This window comes from Ctenocephalides felis, unplaced genomic scaffold (assembly GCF_003426905.1).
Source record: "Ctenocephalides felis isolate EL2017-DRISC unplaced genomic scaffold, ASM342690v1 CF-g0.4_SCAFFOLD_03573, whole genome shotgun sequence".
NCBI classification, from domain to species: domain Eukaryota; kingdom Metazoa; phylum Arthropoda; class Insecta; order Siphonaptera; family Pulicidae; genus Ctenocephalides; species Ctenocephalides felis.
The window spans coordinates 19,783,533-19,792,997 of NW_020539727.1; positions in this window are offsets into that span (position 1 = coordinate 19,783,533).

The window sequence follows — 9,465 nt, forward strand, 5'->3', positions numbered from 1 at the left end:
GTTTTACTCTGAAGTATATACTAAAAGTGTACATTTATAAAATTTTATATTTCCGAACAAATTATTGAAGTTTTTTGACATTTCACAAAATTTTGTTGCGTACAATTTTATCTATTACGTGTTAACTCCAAATATGGTTAAGCTAATTTCAAAAATTTATACCACCTGTACTATATATAGTTAAGAACTGTAGTTTTAGTATGTTATACTCTGAAGTATATACTAAAAGTGTACATTTATAAAACTTTATATTTTCGAACAAATTATTGAAGTTTTTTGACATTTAACAAAATTTTGTCACGTACAATTTTTTTTATTACGTGTTAACTCCAAATATGGTTAAGTTAATTTCAAAAATTCATAACGGTTGTACTATGCATAATTAAGAACTGTAATTTTAGTATGTTATACTCTGAAGTATATACTATAAGTGTACATTTATAAAATTTTAGTTTTCGAACAAATTAATAAAATTTTTTGGCATGAAACAAAATTTTGTCACGTACAATTTTATCTATTGCGTGTTAACTCCAAATATGGTTAACCTAATTTCAAAAATTTATACCAGCTGTACTATATATAGTTAAGAACTGTAGTTTTAGTATGTTATACTCTGAAGTATATACTAAAAGTGCACCTTTATGAATTTTTATGTTTTCGAACAAATTATTGAAGTTTTTTGACATTTAACAAAATTTTGTCACGTACAATTTTTTTTATTACGTGTTAACTCCAAATATGGTTAAGTTAATTTCAAAAATTCATAACGGTTGTACTATGCATAATTAAGAACTGTAATTTTAGTATGTTATACTCTGAAGTATATACTATAAGTGTACATTTATAAAATTTTAGTTTTCGAACAAATTAATAAAATTTTTTGGCATGAAACAAAATTTTGTCACGTACAATTTTATCTATTACGTGTTAACTCCAAATATGGTTAAGCTAATTTCAAAAATTTATACCAGCTGTACTATATATAGTTAAGAACTGTAGTTTTAGTATGTTATACTCTGAAGTATATACTAAAAGTGCACCTTTATGAATTTTTATGTTTTCGAACAAATTATTGAAGGTTTTTGACATTTAACAAAATTTTGTCATGTACAATTTTATCTATTACTTGTTAACTCCAAATATGGTTAAGTTAATTTCAAAAATTCATAACGGTTGTACTATGCATATTTAAGAACTGTAATTGTAGTATGTTATACTCTGAAGTATATACTAAAAGTGTACATTTATAAAATTTTATGTTTTCGAACAAATTAGTAAAGTTTTTTGACATGTAACAAAATATTGTCACGCACAATTTTATCTATTACGTGTAAACAACAAATTTGATTAAGCAAATTTAAAAAAAAATTATACCAGCTGTACTATATTTTATAGTTAAGAACTGTAATTAAAAAAGCGGCTTCACTGATATTTAACTCAATTCAGATCTACGTATAACATATCCCAATTTCAACAATCCATCACCAACACCAACAAAAAATTTCAAACCCTTTCCGCATCCAACGCGTTCTATTATCACACAAAACAGATAAATCGCATATAGTAACTCGGCTTCCTCGGCTTAAAAAAACTCGTGCACGCCACTGAATAAAATATTAAATTTCGAATGAGGAATTAACACAAAAATGAGCGATTTAGCTAATTCTTTTCTACTAAAGCCCCCGGTAGTGCTCCGGATAAAGCCACTTAGCAAATCAGATTAGGTCGTTTTGCGCTCCACCGGGCGTTATTTTCGCCCGACGCCGGCAGAGGCGCTTGTAACGCCGGTGGAGGCTATAGAGGCTATGGAGGCTTTGGAGGCGGCTATCACTACATAAAGATTATATCGGGCGGTTCATGGAAAAAAAAAGTCATACGAGGATTCGGTGGAAATTAATTTTGATCCAATTGTAAAATCGATGGAGGCGAAATTTTATGATTTTTGTATGTTAAAAGTGCCGAAAATTTGAAAACAAATGTACCTAAATTAGTTTAAATTACAGAACAAAATTCTAAATAAAACATATCATTTTGCTCAAGTACAAGGAAGACGCACGCACATGCTGCGTTCGGTGCTAGGCTGTTAAAAACACACACAACAAATGAGTACATTACAATGAACGTGTGACTTTATAATTTATTTTAGTATAAAGTTTATTCAAATACAATTAACTAATTAATTAACACCACATAAAGATTATATCGGCGGTTCATGAAAAAGGATAAAAAATCATACGTGGTGGAGACTTTTGTGGAATTAGGTGCTGAATTAATTTTGATCCAATTGTAAAATCGATGATAGTGAAATTTTACGATTTCAGTATTTCATGAGAAAAAATGTACTGAAATAGGTCTAAACTTTGTTCTTAGCTGGTCAAGTAAGTTTCCTGAAATATTTTCAATCCGTCGCACTATTGTTCTTCTCGAAAGGATTACATTTTCAAAAATATGTTTCTCTTCGGAACAACAGATCTCCGACACGGCATTGTTTAACAAATTCTGTTTTAGAAAACGGTTTACAGAACCATTGAACCACAGAAGCTTACCGCCCATTTTATTACGACTATTATAAATACAGTACGCACACTAATAATGTTGAGGTTGAACAAAATCTCATAAAAAAGTTTAAAAAAACTTGCGGGATTTTTCAACGGGCCGGATAAAATAAGCAAAAGGGCCGGCTTTTGCCCACCCCTGGTCCAAATTATAGTACAAAATTCTAAATAAAACATATCATTTTTCTCAAGTACAAGGTGGGCGCACGCACATGTTGCGTTCGGCGCTAGGCTGTTTAAAACGATATCTCGCAACATATGAGTACATTACAATAAACATACTGATTTATAATTTATAAATATTTATTTTAGTATAAAGTATATTCAAATAAAATTAACTTTTATTAAAGAGTAAGTTAGTGTGTTACGTAGTTAGTTAGTTAGTTAAGTGTTTGTAAGTTAGTAACAATTGGAAATTAGATTTTTTTTAGTTTTCAACTTTTTATATGGTAAAATTTAACTTTCAGAAGTGTGTTTATCATTCGCTAATTTTGTATTTTCCCGTCGTTTCAAGTCATTCTGAATCCTTTGATACCGAAATAGTGAAGGGTATGTGTGTGACACAATTTGATCTTTCGATGACGTTGTCTAAAAAACGGCTGTACAAATTTTTTAAATTTAACAACTGTTTGATGCAGCTCGATAAGTCCTTATCTTATGATGATTAAATTTTCGAGACTATAGGCCAAGCCGTTTCTTTGTAATTTTGAATATAATTTTGCACTTAAACTTTTATTCCCAAGAGTGTGTGGGACATTTTGTGCATTTATAGCTATAGTTTGTAAACCAGTGATTATTTATACAAACGTTGTTAAGATAAAAAAGCTAATACAATTATCTACGTTTTTTGTTAAGATAGTTATTATCTTAAGGTTATATTTATATTTTAAAACTAATTTTGAATTTTAAACTCTCATTTGCTCTAATTAATTCTTTTTGCTATAGTGGCTGCGATGTTTTTTTTACATTTATAGCTATAGTTTGTAAACTAATAATTATTTATGCATATTATCTTAAGATAAAAGTTAGCTTATTAAATTATCTACGTTTTTTGCTAAGATAGTTATTACCTTCAGCGCTTATTTATATTTTAAAACTAATTTTGAATTTCAAACTCTCATAAGCTCTAATTAAACTCTTTTTGCTATAGTGGCTGAGACATTTTTTTACATTTATGGCTATAGTTTGTAAACTAATAATTATTGATACGTCCTATCTTAAGATAAAAGTTGGCTTATTGAATTATCTACGTGTTTTGCTAATATACTTCATATCTTAACCGTATGGGTATAATTTTAAAATAATTTTCAATCTCACTCTAAGTTTATTAGAGTCAATCGTCTGTATTTAACTATACGCTATGTTCAGCAAATATTAAGCTTATTAAATTATCTACATTTGTTGCTAAAATAGTTTTAGTCTTAAACCTATCATTATATTTTAAATAATTAACAAAAATCAATATATTGATTTTTAATTCTGATTTCCACCATTTCTTTACCAGTTTCGGCATGTTTCAGGCAACTTGCCGTTAGGCAAACCGCCACTTACACCTAGTCCTTTACTTTTGATAACTTTATTAAATTTCCAATTCGAACTAAAGATTACTACATATATCTCTTTTCCAAATCCGAACTAATCCTCTCTGTGCAAAGTGGCTTTGTAAAATTGTACGATGGAGAGAATTCATGCGAAAACCTGAATGCAATGCATTTGTACCGATTTTTTTATTGTATTTATTTTTGAAAAAAGCGTGTTATAACGAGATTCAAGTCACAGAATAATTTTTTTTCGATTTTTTCAACATTTTGTAGTCTATTTGTTGTTTCGAACGACGTACAAAGTGCGTCGTTAGGCGGAATAAAAGTATAGAAAAATGTAGAATTATTGAGTAAGATGGATTATATATATATATATATATATATATATATATAAATTTTAAATACATTGATGTATAACATATCTTAAAACCAACTTTCTAGCATACACGATGTAATTTATTTGTATTTATATGATGTAATTAACAAGTTTGTATTAATAAATCATTTTGAGTTTACATGCACAAAAATGTCCCACACATTCTTGGGAATGAAAGTTCAATGTTAAAAATTAATTTTAAAATATACTCATGCGCTTCAGATAATAACTATCTTAGCAAAAAACTTAGATAATTCACTAAGCTAACTTCTATCTTAAGATAGTATGTATAAATAAATTTTAGTTTACAAACTATAGCTAGAAATGTAGAAAAACGTCTTTACCACTATAGCCAAAAAGTATAATTAGAGCAAATGAGAGCCTAATTTCAAAATCTTTTAACGTAACCGGGTCGTTTGGCGCCCGGGTTGACGCTTGTGGTTGTCCTTAAATAAATAAATATATATGGTACAAATGCATAGTACATACGTACATATATTATACGCTTTTGATACGCTCTTTTGGAAATTTTTAAAAATTACGAAAATATAAAAATGAAAATTCAAATTGCTAATATATAATTACGCTTTTATTTATTATATCTCTTGTAACTTTTGTAAATTTAGTCTAATCTAAATAAAACATTTGACAAATTTGTGTAAAATTCAATAATCTATAATATTTTGTAACACTATAATGCTCTAGAGCAACTCGGTATACTTTAAAATTGCATTTAAAAATGCAACATTAAATACGACGCGCACCGAGGGTTTTTTAATGTAACCGGGTCGTTTGGCGCCCGGGTCGACGCTTTAAATAAATGAATACTTATGAATAGAAATGCATGTAGAATATATTCTCTACGATTAAGAATATTGTAATATGAACAAATAAACGTTGAGATTTTAAAAAAATCAAGGTTTGACTAAATTAAATCGTGGTACTAATTTATTATATCTCTTGTAACTTCTGTAATTTTAGACTAATCTAAGTAAAACATTTGACAACTTTGTGTAAAATTCAATAATCTATAATATTTTGTAACACTATAATGCTCTAGAGCAACTCGGTATACTTTAAAATTGCATTTAAAAATGCTACATTAAATAAAACGCGCACCGAGGGTTCTTTTAATGTAACCGGGTCGTTTGGCGCCCGGGTCGACACTTTAAATAAATAAATACATATAAATAGAAATGCATGTAGAATATATTCTACACGATTAAGAATATTGTAATATTAACAAGTAGACATTGAGATTTAGAAAGAAAATAACTTAGGGTTTGACTAAATTTAATCGTGTTATGTACTTTCCATACAAAAATATTAATATTTTATATACTTTTAGTGTTTAAAGTTTAGTTTTGAAATATAAACAAGCGCTTAAGATAATAACTATCTTAGGAAAAAACATAGATAATTTAATAAGCTAACTTTTAGCTAAAGATAGTATGTGTGAATATTTATTAGTTTACAAACTATAGCTAGAAATGTAGCAAAACTTCTTATACAGCAAAAAGAGTTCAATTAGAGCCAATGCAAGTTCAAATTCAAAATTAGTAGATATAGGAATTTAATATTAAAAATTAATTATAAAATATACCGATACGTTTAAGATAATAACTATCTTAGCAAAAAACTTAGATAATTTAATAAGATAACTTTTATCTCAAGATAGTATGTGTGAATATTTTTTAGTTTACAAACTATAGCTATAAATGTAAAAAAATGTGTAAGATAGGAAAGGAAGGATTAGGGTCCAGTTGAAAAATATGAATGAGACGGTTTGTTTATAAAATTTGTTTTAAATTGTAATAATTAAAAATATATGTATATGTATTTGTATATATATATATATATATATATATATATATATACAAATGTATACCCAAAGTACAAAACATCACATATACAAATACTTATATACCCACAACATGCACATACATATTAGGTTGTCAAATATCTCCCTTTCGCTTTTTTGCTCTTGGTTTATAATACAAAGAGGCGGAAGGGAGATATTTGACAACCTATTATATGAATACACACATATATACATATACATACATAAGTACATAAAAAACTACAAAGTGTTAATAAGACTTATATACGTTTCATGTAATATATTGGTATCTGTCCGTAAATTTACTGTATTATATGTATTAACATCGATTCTGCAATACTTCTTTTAAATAAATCTTTTTCATAATATTGGATTATTGAAATCGAAACCATGGTTGTTAGAGATAGCGTACTTTTTTGTTGTATGGTATTATTCTTACTTTGTAATTCATGTTGTCTATCTTGGCACAAAATGTGAATAATTTTATAAGATAACTATTATACTAAGACAGTATGTATAAATAATTTGTAGTTTACAAACTATAGCCATAAATGTGGATAAATGTCCCAAGGACACCATAAAAATTGTTGCAGGCTTTTTTAACTAAACTGTCGGCTCTAAAAAATTTTAGCACCCTAAAATACTAAATAAATATGTATCCTTCCACTTCTTATTTTCCACCCTTACAAAACCCTTAACACTAGTCCCCGACAAAGTCTATTTTCCAATTCAAATCGATTTTAAATCGACTCAGCCACTATTGCGAATAAGAGTTTGATTAGAGCCAATGCAAGTTTAAATTCAAAATTAGTAGGTATAGGAATTTAATGTTAAAAATTAATTTTAAATTGTACTCATATGCTTAAGATAATAACTATCTTAGCAAAAAAACGTAGATAATTCGATAAGCTAACTTTTATCTTAAGATAGTACGTATTAATTTACAAACTAAAGCTATAAATGTAGATAAATGTCCCAAGGACACCATAAAAATCGTCGCACGCTCTTTTAACTAAATATTGTCGGCTCAAAAAAATTCTAGCACCCTAAAATAATTATCTTTCCACTTTTTATTTAACACCCCTACAAAACCCTTTTTTATTATTATCTCTTTTATTTACAATTGTCCAGTAAAGGACATTCAATAAATTTGATGAATTTACAATAGTCGGCCGAAAAGGGACATTGTATACTACAAGGGCGTGTTGGAAAAAACAACTCAGTAGTTGTTTTTTGCATTCGATATGAAATTCACAATATTTCATTGATAATTATATAATTTTATCTATTTACTTATTGAATAATTTCTTACAAAACCCTTACAAAGTCCACTTTCCGATTTAAATCGATTTTAAATCGCCTGCAGCTCTTACAAGAACGACGACGATTCTAGTATTATTCGCCTTCGGCAATATCCAACTTCGATTCTAGTGTCCTTCTAAACATCGAGTCCTGAAAATCATCAAAAGGAGGTGGAGATTCCTCCTCGGAGTTCGACTCGCTTCCTTTTGGATCTACAGGATACCTATATATCACCTCTAACTTAATATCCTGGTAGTAAACTGGAAAGTAGACCAGGAACTGATAAAGTAGGACACGAAATGTGGGACGGTGGAGGACTTCGATATTTTCAATAAACTATTAACTAGTAAATAATTTTGTAATTAATTGCAAAAAAAATACGCTTCGGAGGTCTTTTGAAAATTTTATTATACCTTACAAGCTTTAAATATCTTTGAAATAAAATTTCTTTAGGCGCGACTAGGGTGTAAATCCGTACAAATGCAACGGAAGTACGTTACGGCAGATAAGACAAAGGTCGACTGCCAATGATTCGTCATTCGCTCTCGATGATATCATTTCTATACAGGTCGATTGTGATTAGCCGTCGTGTATGTGAATAGAGATCTGTCGTGGTATGCGTATCGACATAAACATTTTAAAGTTACATCGTAGTACAAATCTTGATTTTAATGAAAAATGCCTGAATCAGAAGAATATTTTACCCTGTTCCTTGAAAATAATGAAACAAATTAAACATTTGTGCCGCGTACTAAACGTAAGTTTATTGATTAGAAATTATTTCTATATTTAAATAGATAGTGTTTTTATAGACAAGACAGATTCTATAGCTGTTCAAAGAATTATCAAACGACAGAAAAAATAAAAGGAATCTACTGACGAACAAACATAATTTTAATCCCCTACTCTACTGACAAGCAAACTCTATTACAATCTAGTTGATAAAAAGGGACTTTACTGATGACTAAATTTAAAATTAGTAAATACAAAAACTGAAAAAGATCTCCACTAACTGGTATAGATATAAAAGATATAGAAAGGAAACATATGAAAAAGGACTCTACTGACGAGGAAACTTTAGTTTTTGATCTAAAAGATTAAAAAGAACTTTACTGACGAGCAAATAAAAAATCGAATAGTTAAAATATGATCATAAATTTTATCTTAAAGTTAAAAAGGGATTCTACTGACAAGCCAACAAAGTTTTGATCGATAAGAAAATACAAAAAGGACTCTACTGACACGCAAACTAAAAAAGCAAAGTTTAATTTCAACTTAGAAGAAGAAAAAGGCTTCTACTGGTAAGCAACTTCAACTTAAATACTAAAAGGGACTGTACTGATAAGCAAAAATATTAATGAAAAATGTTTTGTGAAAGGGACTCGACTGACGAGTAAATTTTAATTTCAAGAAGAAAGGGACTCCACTGACGAGCAAACTCAATTTTAATCTAAAATATTTGAAATTGGACTTTACTGGCGACCAAATTTGAAATTCGTAAATATAAAAAAAGTCTCTACCGTCGAGCAAACTAAAAATTGACAAAAAAGACAAATGGGGACTCTACTGACAAATGAATAATAAATAAACAATATAATAGAAAAAGGGACTCTACTGACAAGTGATCAAATAACTTGGTAAAAATGTACAAAATTGATCTAAAAGACAAAGTTGAATTTTGTTGATTCGAATTTTCAAAATCGATTAAGAATTGCGGGCTAAAACGTGGACGAAAAAAATTTCACTTTTCTGCGATTTACAAAGAAACGGCTCGGCCGGTCGTCACACATAACTCAGGAACGCTAGTCCTCATCGAAATATATCGAATAGCTTTTAAATTTTTGAAATCGG